At 43.1% G+C, this 16,254-nt stretch overlaps 1 protein-coding gene across 1 annotated transcript in view; it reads right to left on the bottom strand.

Moving 5' to 3' along the window:
* Arl15 (ADP ribosylation factor like GTPase 15) overlaps window positions 1–16,254 on the bottom strand; it is a 361,560-nt gene that overhangs the window by 321,826 nt on the left and 23,480 nt on the right. The window lies entirely within an intron of this gene.

Genomic DNA, 16,254 nt, shown 5'->3' with positions numbered 1-16,254 from the left:
ACACACACACACACACACACACACACACACACACACGAATGGCTTACAGGCTGTGATCTGGGCTATCTACCAATAAAAGGTCCAAGAATCCAAGGATTTCATCCATGAGGCTGAATGTTTCAGCTGGTCTTCAGTATATGCCAAAACATTGAAGAAATAAGTTCTAACACCAGTGAAGGAATGGATTGATCATTGAGGGCAAGCAGGCAAAGAGAGAAAACTTCCTTTTTAACGTGTCTTTTGTATAGGCTGCTACCAAAAGGCTACCCAGGCTTGAGGAGGACCTTCCCATCTCAAAAGATCTGGATTAAAAGTGGATCTTCCCATTTCAAATAATTTAATTAAGAAAAGAAAGAAAGAGAGAAAGGGAGGGAGGGAGGATGGAGGGAGGGAGAGAGGGAGGAAGGGAGGAAAGGAGGAAGGAAGGAAGGAAGGAAGGAAGGAAGGAAGGAAGGAAGGAAATCCCAGCCAGATGTGGTGGTGCATACCTTTAGTCCCAGCACTCATGAGGCAGAGGCAAATGGATCTCTATGAGTTCCAGGCCAGCCTGCTCTATAAAGAGAGTTCCAGAATAGCCAAGTCTACCCAGAGGAACCCTTGCTCAAAAATCAAAAAGAAAAAGAAAAAAATTACATACAGTTGTACCCAGCCAATGGGTTTTAGTTCATTGAAGATGAAGTTAACAACCAAAAATACCCATTGCACCCTACAATGGCAAACCCGTGAAAGACACCATGAAAATTATTGCTTTATCTTGGAGAACTTGAAGATGGAATAAACCTAAAAGAAAATCTTGTGACATACTAAGTCATCTGCCACCAGTAGCAAGACCATCCAAAAGCAAACTTGCTGTTATGTCATTTATAAAATATACACAATAAATAATAATAATAATAATAATAATAATAAGAAGAAGAAGAAGAAGAAGAAGAAGAAGAAGAAGAAGAAGAAGAAGAAGAAGAAGAAGAGGACTAGGCAATTGTATCCTACCATTTTCAAACCTACAATCAGAATAGATCTTCTAACCTATAGGTCTTGATTCTAAGTCTGGAACTCCTCAACATAACTGAGGCCATGTGATTCCAGCTGCCTTCCAAGCAAAAGAAATTGTTTACTGCCCTGAACAATATATTCAGAAAGAGGCTCTGTACTGGCTAGCTTTGTGTCAACTTGACACAGCTGGAGTTATCACAGAGAAAGGAGCTTTAGTTGGGGAAATGCCTCCATGAGATCCAGCTGTAAGGCATTTTCTCAATTAGTGATCAAGGGGGGAGGTCCCCTTGTGGGTGGTGCCATCTCTGGGCTGGTAGTCTTGGTTCTATAAGAGAGCAGGCTGAGCAAGCCAGTGGAAGCAAGCCAGTAAAGAACATCCCTCCATGGCTTCTGCATCAGCTCCTGCTTTCTGACCTGCTTGAGTTCCAGTCCTGCATCCTTTGGTGATCAAAAGCAGTATGGAAATGTAAGCCAAATAAACCCTTTCCTCCCCAACTTGCTTCTTGGTCATGATGTTGTACAGGAATAGAAACCCTGACTAAGACAGGCTCCCAATGGTATCAATCAGCAGTGACTTCCCAATGGTGCATCCACTCATGTTTTCACTCACCCCTCAGGGTGCATGCTGGAGTCACATGGGTGACTGGAGTCACATGGGTATCTACAGACAAAGGACCCAGAAAATCCTCTCTTTATCTGAAACAAGAGATTTATCACACAGTCAAAACAAGTGCTAGCTCAATATGCCAGGGATAAAGAGAAATGGGGGGGGGGGAGAGCTTGGGTAGAGCACTTCTTCCTCTCACTACAAAGGATCTTACAGCCAGTCAGTTACCAAGCAGCTATTAAGCACCTACTGCATGCCAGGGACTTAACGAAGCTCCTCAGATATAGAAGGTTCAAACTAACTCTACTGGGTAAAATAAGTACTGTCTCTTTCAGATTCATTTTTGTACTATGTAAATAAATTTGAATTATATTATGCAAAGACTAAATCATCTCATCACGTTTTCCATATACAGAACTGTCCCCGTTAGCTTTCTGTCAACGTGACACAAGCTAGAGGAAGAGGAAAACTCAATTAAGAAAATTTCCCAGCTGATCAACTCAAGCCACCAACCAAGCCTAGATCCAGGGCTTTCAGTTGGCCTAACCCTAAAATCTCTCTCATCTGTGAACTGCTAGAACATGTGAAAAGGGCTGGTTCTGCACACCCAGAGCTGCAGGATCTTCATGGTGTGCACAGAGCAGTAACAGGATAGCCAAGAAGAGTCCAAACTGGGGATCTCATATTGATAGTGCGGCAGTAGCCAGAGGCCTTGAACCAGACCAATGACTCATTGCAATGAACCTTTGCAAGTAAAGATGTGTGGACAAAAGGGTCCACTGTGGGACGCACTGTGACACACCAGAGCTTCCACAATGAGATGTTTTCTATGCTTTGCTTTATGTTTATTTTTGTTTTGATTTTATTTGGAGGTGTGGAACTTGCAAGGGTGGAGGATGGCTACAAAGGGATGGGGAGATGAATTGAGTTGTGGTGCATGATGTGAAATTCACAAAGAATCAACCAAAAGTTAAAGAAAAAAGGTCCCACGTGGGTCTATGGGCAAGCCTGTGGGGCTTTTTTTAAATTCATGATTGATGTGGGAGGGCTCAGTTTAATATGTGTGGTGCCAGTCCTGGGCAGATGGTCCTGGGTTGTATAAGAAAGCAGGCTGAGCGAGCCATGAGGAGTAAGACAAGCATCCTCCGCCTCCAAGGCTTCTTCTGCCTCAATTCCTGCCTCTAAATTCCTGCCTCTAAGTTCCTCACGGAAAAGTGAATGCGGGTGCAGACGCCTATCCATCCAGAACTGTCATTCAGGAGAGGATTCACACTGCAATCCACCCAGGGAAAAATACTGCCTAGTAATATGGCTCTAAAAACAAAGGACAGCAAGCTATAGTACCCTTACACTAATGGTTTGAATGTCACCTCCCAAATCCATCCTGAAGCTTCACTGCCAGTGTAGTTGGGGGGTGATCAGGTTATGAGGCGCCATTTCCCTGTCAGGGTTTCCATAGGAAGGGACTCTGTATAGTAGACGTCGCTTTGTTATAAAAGTGACCTCTTTTCAGTGTCTCTTACCTGATCTCACTATTTCCAAGTGATCCCTCCCCACCATGTTCCAATGCAGCAAGGTCCCCATGAAGACCCCAACCTTGGATCCCACAGCTTCCAGACTGAGAGTGATTGACTCATTATCTTTCTATAAAGAAACAACTCAAACAACTTAGTTTTTTATCTGATCTCTAAAACCATATGCAAAGATGTAATGAAATAGATTGTATAGTGAATGCATACTGGATACTATGGGTTAACATAATACAATTCATGAATTTTCCACAAGTGAAGAAAACAGAATTCAGATTTATGAATTTGAGGAAAGACAACCATCAACAATAAAATAAACTATGGGTATCATGTACCTGATGAGAAGCATGGAAAAACAGAATGTCTTCTATAATATTATTCTCTAAAATTTCTAATACAAGTATGAAGAAACTACCAGATAAATCTTAACTGAAAGATAGCTTGCTAGGGTGGCCTTCAAAAAGTACCAAGGAGTATTACAAAAAAATGCTCAAAATCATTCCAGATTAAATTTACATTCACTTCAATTGCCAACCATCTGGAAAATGATCAAGTGTACTGACTTAAGCATTCAGAACCCAGTACATTATCAAGATAAATCCTGTGCCAAATTAGATTTTTCAACATGACATCATTCCATGCCATGTCCCTTGTCCCCTCTCTAAAATGAAGATCCTAGAAGTTCCTGCTATAATTGGGATCCTTTAATTTTGTATTTGTTTCCTAGGCTGTGGTGTAATCAGTTCTGGCCTATCATATGATATGGTAACTCCTCACAAGCCAAAAGCAATAGAACCAACCAGGCACAGGCTGAGACCTCCAAAATGAGAGCCAAAGCAACCCCTATCTTTTCATAAATTGATGCTCTCCAGTATTTGTCAGTAATGGGAAGCTAGCACAGCTCCCAATTTATAGGATCTCAGTTTAATGATTTTTAGACTTTACAGTGCTACAAGTCCAGGAGAAACCATACTTGAAATGTTGGTCCTGGCCTAGCAGTGTGCTGCTATAAAGCCCTCTCTGTGGAGATGCTAAGCCCTGACAAAGAGCCACAGCTCCCAGTCAGTAGACAATCCTGAGTGAATTAACTGATCCCTGCAGCAGGTTGTTGCTAAGCAGTGATAGTTGATGAGCTCCGGTATTCCAGTGTGACTTATCCTGAGTTTTTCAATATGTAAAAACCATCATCGGTTAACGAGCATCAGCAGGGCCTTCTTTGGAATAAGACAAATCTATATAATTCAACCAACTGTTCACCTAGCACTAGGGAGGCAGAAGCAGGCAGATCTCTTAAGTTTGAGGTGGACATGATCTCTAAACCAATTTCCATTTCTATAGCTACCCCGGCTACAGTGGTTGGCTATAGGAATGAAGGGGGATAGTAAAGTGGGAGGAGGAAGAGAAAGAGGAGGAGGGGGGAAGAGGAGGAGGAGGCAGCCTTTTGCAGCTGTGGTGGTGATGAAGTGGCGGAGCCACTGAAAACAGAACAGGTGATAAGAAGAGGCCTATGATAGAAAAAGTTTACTAAACAGTTCCGAGGCTATGATATAAGTAACCTGCCTGGTCGAAGCTCTACAACGCAAATAAGGTATGTGGGTGCTTTTCTTTGGCACAAAATGGTACTGTTAGCACTGGGAGATTGACAGAGAAGAGGGGAACTGGAATCACACAGCCCAGATTTGAGAAGTGACGACCTACAGGTGAAGCCTAGGCCCACTCCTGCGTGTGCAGCAAGGGGGGTTGTGTAGGGGATGGCTGTATAGAGAGCTGGGCGGTGCAGTGAGCAGAGCTGTGCAGCCTCGCACTGACAGAAGCACAGGACATGAGCAAGAGTGAGAGCAGGAAAACGGTGTATCTTTCCTGGGGGGGCACTGGCTAGTCCTATGTCAAAAGACTAGAGTTATCTGAAAGGAGGGAGCCTCAATTTAGAAAATGCTTCCATGAGATCCACCTGTAAGACATTTTCTTAATTAGTGGTCAGTGGGGAGGGGAGGGCCCAGACCATAGTGAGTGATGCCAGCCCTGGGCTGGTGGCCCTGGAGTTCTAGAAGAAAGTAGGCTGAGCAAGCCATGAAGAGCAAACCAGCAAGCAGCACCCCTCCATGGCCTCTGCCTCCAGGATTCTGCCCTGTGTAAGTTCCAGTCCTGACTTCCTTTGGTGGTGAACAGCAATTTGAAAGTGTAAGTTGAATAAACCCTTTCCTCCCGACTTGCTTTTTTGGTCATGGTGTTTCACAGAAGCAATAGAGATGCAAAGGGACCTGTGGGAAGGACCACTAGGGAGGATTGCATAAAGAAGTCTTGAAAATAACAAGAAAAAAATCACTCTGCATTTCCCAGGTTAAAACACCCAAACCAAAGAGATCTTTATCTTATTCTTAACTGAGATCCAATTTCAAAATATAACCTTAGACACGCTCATAAACCACTTGCATCCCACAGTGTAACTGTTTTACTATATTCCGTGCTGTGACTATTTACTACATAAACAGGAATGAGGACAACTCTTAATAGGTTCATTAGACCTAAAACTTTAATTCACCTCCCAGGAAAGTCAGAGACACTAAGTCAGATTCTTCTTCTACTTGAGGACATTATTTCATTACAAGGAAAAAAAGAAAAAGAAATCAATATCAAGTGTCATTTTCTAGGCTACAAAACATATAACCTTTTCTTATACTCCTCAGAATTGTCAGAAACAACTCAAACTACATATGTTAATTAATCTTTCTATGGCAAATACATACACACAGACACATACACACACAGATACACATATACTCACAAACAGACACACACACCCAGACACAGAAAGACAGACAGACAGATACACACACACACACACACAAGGGTTCAAATTATGAAATGTTCCCATGTCCCCCACAGGCACCTGTGTCTAAGCACTTGGTCCCAATGGGTGCGGCTGTGAAGTTGGGAAACCTTTAGGGAGTGGGTCAGTGTGGATAGACCTTAGTGCTAGCTACAGCACTGCCCTGAGTTGGCTCCCAGCTCTGCCTCACTTTATCTTGAAGCTTCTCATTCCTTTGTCATGACTATAGACACCTCAGCATCCCACACAGTTCAGTCTATGTTCATGCTGGAGTCTCAAGCATTGCCTTAGTAAACAGCTGGACTCAATACACTCCCTCCAACTGCAGTCACTCAGCCATTTAATATGCTCTGAATGAACTGCTAATGCCTGCGTCTGCAGGGCCCACATGCAGGACTCCGAGTTCACATGACAAATTCTTAACTTTGGTGCAACAATGATGATGACATTCCAATCCTAGGCCTACAGTGGCCTCTCCTCCAGGACAAACTGCATTGGGATACTCTAAACTTCCCCTCAAAATGTCCACACCCTTCCTTAACCCAGAAACCTAGGAATTCAGCTATTGTGATTAACATTTTGTCAACTTTATGCAAGCTAGGGTCATCTTGGAAGAGGGAATCTCAATCGAAAAGCAAAGAAATGCCTCAGTAAGACTGGCCTATAGTTAGTCTGTGGTGCATTTTTTTTTTTTTTTTTTTGAATGATTGATGTGGGAGGGTCCAGCTCACTATGGGCATTGCCATGTTGGGCAGATAGTCAAAGGTTGTATAAGAAAGGAGGCTGAGCAAGTCAGGAGAGAGCAAGCTAGTGAGAAGCATTCTTTCTTCCATGGCCTCTACTTCAGTTCTTGCCTCCAGGTTCCTGCTCTGACTTCCCTCCATAATGGGATGCCTGGGACTTGTGAGCCAAAGAAACCCTCTCCTCCCAGAGTTGCTTTGTTTCACCACAGTGATAGAAAGGCAACTCTGGGAGCTACCTCAAATGCAGCAGATGGAATTAAGGGTCTCACGGGCAGTGGTCCTCCATTACGCAGGTAAGCCTGATTTGACTGCAAGGTTACCTGGGAGATGAGAATTAAGGACCTCAAAGTCACAGAAAAGTTTGAAGCAGGAACAAAAGTTGGAGGGATGGCAATGCCAGCAAAGACCATGGGACAGAGAACACAGATGACAACAAAAGGCTCAAGACAGCAGGGGATGTATTCTCCCCTCCCCAAAGAACAAGGCTCTGCTGCTTCCTTGAACTTATCCCAGTAAAACTCACTTTAGCCCGCCGCCCCCCCCCCCAAATCTGCAAGAGAATACAGTTTGTACTGCTTTAAGCCAAAAAGACTGTGGTAATCTGTTACAGTGTAAGCAGTTAGCACTGTCCTCATATGCCTCAACATATATTATAATACTGAATGACAAGTCAGCCAGGATTTTATCAGTCCTACAGAATCAGACTCAGAAAAATCATTTTAACAACTGAGCTTATAGTATGAACAAACATTAGTACCACTGGTAAAAACTTACCCTTCTCATTTTATTGTAATAAAATATGCAGCTCTCCCAACCTGCTTCCCAGAGAAGTCACAGAAATTGAATCTCCACCCACTACCAACTGATTCTTCCTCTCTAGTTGAAACTCAGGGTCCTTCCAGATGGTCACTCATCTGAAGTAGAAAGCTTTCTTTAGTGCTAAAGCGTTATTCAATGGTTCCGCAAAGGCAAACGAGAATTGAAGTCGTTTTTCCAACCTCTTGTTACTAACCAAAACCTGTAACTCATGCAGTTTCCTACTGTTCTTTATTTCAAAGCTCGCTAGTCACTTGCTTGAGTTTTAGTTGGCACAGCTGCTCGCAGTGATAAGCAAGCATTCAGCACAGTGGCTTCCCCATCTTAAACAGCACAGTTAAAAGAAGCGCTTGGCCAACCCTGCTCCATCACCAGCCCACTGTGAAGGTTTCAAAGGGGGTCACAACTCCACGGGAAGATCGGAAGCTAAATGTACCACCCCACCCACCCTGCATCTAGCCAGCATCAGCGAGAACACATAGCACTGTGCTTCTGGTTCCGGAATGGCTGCAGTTCTCAGCTAAGTCTGGTGGCACTTGTAGGGTCCTTGAAGAGCCCTTGGCCCCCAAACTCAAGAGGGAAATCCAAAGCAATGCCTCCTGGACCACTGTGACTGAGTTCCTCCACACCTGATCACAGAAAACCAAGTCACATTATAAAGCATGGCCACTCTGCACTGCCAGGATCTCATAAAATCACAGAACCACGATTGTGCTGTGAACTTTTGGCCCAAAGTGACTTCCCTTCGGCCTTCCTGACCAGAACCATATGAATGCTACTTAATACCAAAAAAAAAAAAAAAAAAAGGTCTAGAACCACACAACAGGGCGCCTTTTGTACCAGAAACTCAAAACCTCTTTGTAATATATCCTGATGTTACAGCAGAGCTGCAGCCTCCTGAGCCACACCCACAGGAAGTGAGGACATCTGGGGCAGATGCCTGGTTGTGACTCCAGTTTTACTTGGTTTTTGTCTGTCTGTGGTGTTATACAGTCCGCCCCTCTTCCCTCAGCACTATTTCTGTTTGCTCTGAGTTTAGGAGCCATTATAAATAGACTCCTGGTAATTGTTTGCTGTAGCTAAAGGTTTTCCCATCTTTTATACCAGACAATGGTCGATCTCTTCCAAGCCTTGGAGGAGTCAGGGGAGAGTAGACATAGGCTGCTGCCATCGTTGAGTAATGACTCCGTGGAGGATTTTGGCGCTTAAGGCTGCAGAGTACATCACCCTTGTACAACACATTCACTTTTATCCCTTTTATCTGTTCAGTACATGCTACATTTTGGTCCTGATAACTTCAGATTAAGGATCTCCACTATAAAATACATGGCTTTTCGTTCTTGCCTCTTTTTAACGCCATTTGCCAGTACGTTAAAAGCATTTAGGTAAAACCTCAGCCACGGAACACCGTCTCTTTCCTACAAACTAGCCAGCATCTTCTAACTGTTCCTCCTCTCTGTTTTTATTTGGAATTTAGCATTTATTTTTCAATATGAATTTTCAATAGTTTTCAATAATTCGAAAATAATTTTCAACATGAAAGTTTTGTCTATAACTGATAACGGTATTTTCCTCCTCACCATGGTAGTGTCCTCTGCCGCAATCCCACCACAGAAATTCTCTCACAGTACAAGAGGCAAGACATTCCCTATCAGGATGCCACATGGTCAGTGCTGGTGAGCAAGCCCTCTGCTTTGGTTACAGATGGCCACTTTCATGGCCATTATTCACACAGCGGACGAGACAGGAAGCAAGCCTTCTCACTGCTCTTCTAAGAGAGTAATCCTCTGAAGGTCCCCCATCCTCACAACCTCACTCATATCTAAGCATCTCGCAAGAGCGCCCATCTCCAGTGTCACCACACTGATGGTTAAAGTTTTAGCATACAAATTCTTTAGGGGACAGATCTCAAACCACAGCACTTATTTTATGAGCCTTGAAATGAATCCGCATGCAGGTTCTCTTCTCTGAGTAGGCAGAGGTAAACACCTGCAGGGGCTCAGGCCCAGGAGAAATGTGAGGTATTTATGATGAATGCACAGGATGACTGTTGTTGAAAGTCCTGCTATTACCAGATCCTAGATGTAAATAACTGGGCACAGCTCCATCCTCTGGGGGAACATTCCAAGACCTTCAGTAAGTTTCTAAAACTTCAGACAATACCAAATCCTATATGCAGTATATTTATCTCATGCATACATTCTCATGTCAAACCTTAATTAATACATTAGACATAGCAAGCAATTAATAACAGATAGTGAAATAGAGTAACTCAATAGGATGACTTCACTGGAATAAAACTGCCCACATCACTAGTTTTGCGCCTTTCAGTTTACTGTTAAAAATTACTTAGACATAAGCAATGTAATACTGTGACAGTTGATCTAACAACAAAGCTACTAAGCTAAATGACCTTAGTGAGCAAGGAATGTATACAGCATACATACACCAGACCTAAAGGGAATTCATATACTATAGGAGGGTGCAAGACAGTCCAAAATCCATCTTGCTGCTCAAAATAGCATGCAATTTAAACTTATTTCTGGAATTTTTCCATTTAGGGTCTTTGAATTCACACTCTGCTGTGTTGACTCACTGCAGCAGCCATGGAGATCTGTCACTCAAACTTCCCTTCCACAGAAGCACAGTCGATTTGTCAGCTCCCAGCTGCCTCAACTTGGGGCTCACCACAATGTTCGTGCTGAGCTGTGTATCTGCCAAGGACCAAAGGTAAGAGGCCTGGAGGTGGGGTGTTTCCTGCCAACATGGCTCCCCTGCCCAGCGTCAACTTCCTCAGAACTGCATCTAGAATCCATCTTCTCCAACCCTCTTCCCTCCCCACTTTAATAGATGTCTGATGAACAGAGGTTCTCTCTACTTCTGCTGGTCCCCATTATTGTCTGGATCTGAAATGTGCCAACAGGTTCAGGTGCTGAAGGCTTAAATCTCCAGCAGAAGGCATTATCTGTATGTCCAAGGAACTTTAGAAGGTGAAACCCCATAGAGGAAGTAGGTCAATGGGGCAGTTTTTCCTCTTTTAAGATCTCTTCTTAGATATGTGGTCATCATGATGTGGTCACAGTGGAAATGAAACTAATAAACTCTGCCCTTCACCCACTCCCATACTCCCCCAACTCATTTTTGCAATGTCAAGCCCACACTTGCTGTCTGCGTCTCAGAAGAAGATTTCTTCATTTTTTTTCTGGGGACAAATACCCACCTGTGATATGCCACTAAGCAAAAGGTGGAATAACTTTAGCTCTTATAACAGAAAACTAACACTAAAGGAAAAGAGCTCACTTGAATACAATGGAACACTCAACATCCATGTACGACATGCCCTGTGCCAGATGCTATGTGTCTTAGTCAGGGTTTCTATTCCTGCACAAACATCATGACCAAGAAGCACATTGGGAAGGAAAGGGTTTATTCAGCTTACACTTTCCACATTGCTGTTCATCACCAAAGGAAGTCAGGACTGGAACTCAAGCAGGTCAGGAAGCAGGAGCTGATGCAGAGGCCATGGAGGGATGTTCCTTACTGGCTTGCTTCCCCTGGCTTGCTCAGCCTGCTCTCTTATAGAACCCAAGACAACCAGTCCACAGTGGGCCCTTCCACCCTGGATCACTAATTGAGAAAACCAGCCAGTACACTGTGCAACAGGCCCAGAGATGTGAAGACAAACACAAGACACAAGACAAAAACCCCTGTTCTCAAGGAAGCCGGGGACAGACTGAGTTCTTATATTTTCCTTGGAATTCTGCATTATTCATGTTAAACCATCTTCTTAGGTTTTTTGGATACATTGATGCATCCTCTGTGAAACTTGGGTGAGAAAACAAAATGACTTTGGGTAAACCTTGGGAAATCCTTACTTAAAACCATAATTTGACATTCAAAAGGAAACACAGTATCTCCTGCCTACAGTCCCAGAACTCCCTCCCTGGACCTTCAGAGGGAAAAATGCCAAGACATTTTGTCATTGAATCTTAAGGTTGTTTTTTTTTTTTTTTTTTTAAAAAAAAAGACTTGTTTAATAGTTACCCCCAGAGATGCCTCCCATATTCCTGAAGAAATAGGAGTGAGGCAATCAAGTCAATTCACCCAGCCTAGAAACAAAAAACAAATCCCAATCGCCTTCTTTCTTCCATTGTTTTCTTATTGCTGCAATGTGAAATACAGAGTAAAAGAGACATCGTTTACAGAATAGCATTCCACCCACTAAAGTAGAACATTATTGTACCGTTTAAAGCTAATTTCCTTCCCTCCCCTCTCAGTGTCTTGACCTTACACTACTGATCATTTTAGTCTAGACGACTCTTCAGAGATTAACAATTATGAGATGTGTAGCAATCTCCCGACTTAGACTCCCTAGATGCCAATAGCCCCCCCTCCCATCATTACCCCAGGTTGTAACAACCCAAAGGCCCCCTGTGTGTTGCTATGGATCCCTGTAGGGCAAAGTATGGTTGAGAATTGCTGCCATAGAAACAACCACAAGCTGAACTGTTGCTTGAAGTTCATAGAAGTGAATTCACGTGATTTTCTATGGCTTCTTTCTCCAACACATATCCATGGTGTGCTGTGCCTATGTTATCTGTGTTGCTGGAGGATAACCTACTGTCCTGGTTCTAAGGAGAATGGGTCCCAGGGGCTCGTGTGTTTGAATAACTAATCCCTACTTGGAAGAACCGTTTGGAAGGATTAGAAAGTATGTCCTTGTTTAAGAAGGCATGTGTCACTATGGCCAGACTTTGAGGTTTCCGAAGCCCACCCCATTTCCAGTTAGCTCTCTTTGCTTCATGCTTGTAGATGAAGACATGAGCTGAGCTACTGCTCCAGTGCCTGCCTGCCTGCCTCCTTGCCTACCACCATGATGGGCCTGGGCTCTCCCCTCCGGGACTGTGAGCCCAAATTAGACGTTTTCTTTTATAAGCTGCCTTAGTCATGGTGTTTCATTGCAGCAACAGATAAGTAACTACTAGTGCAAAATCCATGGTTTATTTAATCCAGTTTATTGCTGACAAATATTTATAAACTTTTGACACTTTGTGTCTATGAATATTTCTGCTACAACCAACCACTCCCTACATAGGCCTTGTAATTAGATCATTTCTTTAGAGTTTAGACCTGAGAGTAGAATTACTTACAGAAGATGCTCATGTTAGACTGTAGTATATTCCAAAATTGGGCAGTGGGGGACAATTCCCAGTACACCACGTGGTCTGCAACACTTAGTCCATCACTTACTAATTTTTTTCATGACATTTGGCACTATGAAAAATATACTTTGCTACCATAGAAACACCACTTCTACAAACAGCAAATGAGATCTGGCCATATTCAGGCATGCTATGTGTGGCTAAAATGAGAATAAGAGACTATATTTAAATGTCCTTACCAGGGCTGGAGAGATGGCTCAGTGGCTAAGAACACTGTCTGCTCTTCCAGAGGTCCTGAGTTCAATTCCCAGCAACCACATGGTGGCTCACAACCATCTGTAATGGGATTGGATATCCTCTTCTGGTGTGACAGTGACAGTGCACTCACATACATTACGTAAGTAAATAAATATTTTTTTTTTAAAAAATGTCCCCTGGACCTGGAATTACAGACTGTGAGCCACCATGTATATGGGTGCTGGGAATTGAACTTGGGTCCTCTGGAAAACCAGCCAGTGTTCCTAACCACTGAACCATCTCATTCCATTTCATTTCATCTCTCATTCCTCCATCTTATTTTCTGAGACCAGGTGCCCCTCCCTGACCCTGATGCTCACTGACGGCTCAGCAGACCATCATAACCCTCTCTTCCCTCAGCACTGAGATCACAGATACCCCACACCACGCCTGGTTTTCAATGTGGGTTCTGGAGATTTGAACTTGGGTCCTCAGACTTGTGCAATAGTCACCGTACAGAATGAGCCATCGTCTCCCGAGCCTCTTGGATGCAATTTTAATAAGCACTTGTTTAGTTCAGGTTTTATTACAGCACAAATGTTCACAATCCTTGTAACAGGCAGAAGGGAAACCAATACAAAGAGAGAAACACCCATAGGCACAGTTCATAGAATAGGCTCAAGTTTGAGAGGCTGAGTCCCTGACCTCATGACACGTAGAACACACATACTCAGTCCCAAATCAAGATTAAGTTCCTAAAGCTCATGTCCACTCACAACTAGTGAGCAATGAACGTGAACACTGGATACCCTGACTTACTATGTTTAGCACACTAAATTAGTACACAGTCAAAATAACCCTAGCTTTATACAGTCTAACATTACTATTATGGCTTATTGTTTTCAAGTAAAAGCTTCCCGTAGATTTATGATGCCGCAAATCTCAGCATGGGTGGTTTTATCTGTTGTGCTAAAGAAGACAGCAGGTAGAAGATTCCCCAGATTCCCATGGTGGTAAAAAGATGGCTTATGTAGCAGAAGATGACCTAATCGGCCATCAGTGGGAATAGAGGCTCCTTGGTCTTCCAAACTCTATATGACCTAGCACAAGGCAAGGCCTGGGCCAAGTAGGGGGAGTGGGTGGGTAGGGGAACAGAGGTGGGGGGAGGGGTATGGGAAACTTTCGGGATAGCATTTGAAATGTAAATAAAGAAAATAATAATAATAAAAAAAAAAGAAAAAGAAAAAAGAAAAAAAAAGAAAAATGATCTATTTTTGAAGGCCAAATAGTCACACCAAGCTCACGCTACCAAAGACTCCCATCTCTTCAGACAATATTCACAGGACACTGAATTCACTATGAGAGGAAGTTGGTCAGAAAAAGACTTGAAAGCCCAAGGCTACTTGCACAGACTTTTAAATAAGCAGAATAAAAAGTCAGACGGAGACGGTAACTCGCTGGATAAAGTTATTAACGCAACAAAAATACTTCAAACATTCCAGTCATTCACTGGTCCTATAATGGAAGTAAATGGCAGATCATTTAATGCTACCAATCACTTAATATTAGGGTCTCATTACCATAACTAGACTACTAGGGTTATTTTTAGTGAATGCACGACTGAATTATACTGGGGTAATACCACTGGTTATCTCAGACCAGGAAGCTGAAAAGGTCGATGAACTTGGCTAACATCCATTCTTTCCATCTATGTTTGGAAATTATTCAGTGCTACACCTTTGTAACATAATAGTTACTTAATAACTCTTTCTCTGTAAGAGGAAACGTTTTTTTTTTTTTTCCCAAGTGAAAAATATTAATTGTATCCCACCCAAATAAAAGATTGTTTGGCAGCCAGCCTTGCCAGCAGGTGTCACATGACTAATCCTGGAAATGAAATACAAGTGAAAGACAAATAGGAAAATTCCTCTCTAGCCTCTCCCTGCACCCCTTTTTCTTTCTGTCCTACTTCCATTCTCTGTAATTGAGATTTACTCTCTAATGACAATCCTGACCTGCAGTGGGCACACACAGAATGGCGAGTACACACGATGAGCCAGCCTGAAGATGACAATGACAGGAGCTGCTATACCTTCACAGCACACACATCACATCACATCACATATACATCACATCACATATACATCACATCACATCCACGCATAAAGAAAAATAAATCCTTATAAAGTAGGAGCCCCCAGTGTGGCGGGAATTAGAAACAGCCCCCAGTGTGGCTAAACACTGAATCCCCAGTAATATCACATGATCCTTTGGTGGGTGGAGCCTTGCTGGAGAAAGTTCATCACAAGGTCAGGCTTGGAGGGTTTACAGCCCGGCTCTCCTTTCTATCCCTTTCTGATTCCTGTATGTAATAGAAATGTAACCAGCCAGAGGCCTACTCCTATGGCTACCCTGCCTTGATGGCTGCCATGTGTTCCCCACCGTGAGGAACCCCATCCCTTTAGAACCTTAAGCCAAAGTAAAGTAAAGCCCTTTCTTCCCCAACTTGCTTTTTTGTCCGAGTGTTTTGTCATACCAACTGAAAAGTTACTAATGTACCCCCCAAACCACAAGACTGTAAACATTTACATTTGTCTGTAAACTCTCAAAGGGCTTTGACTTTTAGGGAGAAATAGTTCACCCCCAGTCGTGAGAACCTACCCTCTTTACCCCTTCCTTCTTACAACCCCCCAAAAAACCCCCCAAAAGTTCAAGTGCTGCTACAGCAGCTGCCAAAACTACTACAAAACCCTCAAAATACCTCAAGTAACATTTTCCTGAACACCACCATTACTTCCTCTCCCCGTCTCTGTAACCTCTAGTCCTTACAAACACTGTCGAACCCCTGGACATCCCACCTCATCCCAAGTGGCTGTCCACCACCCAGACTCCGAACTCATGCTAACAATCGTATTCTCAGGAGGGCCTCCTCCCTCTAATTAGTGAGAGGAGCACTTAGAAGCCAAGTATCCTTTAATCATCACATAGGAACTGTTAGTAAATTTAACATGATTATAATTCATAGTCTTTCCCCAACTTTGGAGCATTTGCAAAACCCTATCGTTACTGTAAATCCCTAGAAGAGAAGACAGCTCAGAGGGATGGATGCACACAAAGTTATCTCCAACTGGAGACTAAATATCCAACTGTGACCCAGGAGCCTCCAAGTCACCATTCACAAATCTGCACCTGACTTGGTCAGAAGAAGAACTAAGGAATTATTATTTCAAAACCAGTCACATCCTCTTTGCTATCTCATTCAAGAAACACATGGGGGAGGTGGTGGAGGGGAACAAGTCGTCAAAAACAAACCACAGATGGGTTAAAATATGTTAAG

The sequence above is a fragment of the Mus pahari genome, chromosome 11 (assembly GCF_900095145.1).
Source record: "Mus pahari chromosome 11, PAHARI_EIJ_v1.1, whole genome shotgun sequence".
NCBI lineage: Eukaryota > Metazoa > Chordata > Mammalia > Rodentia > Muridae > Mus > Mus pahari.
This window is presented reverse-complemented; position numbering and strand designations above follow the sequence as displayed.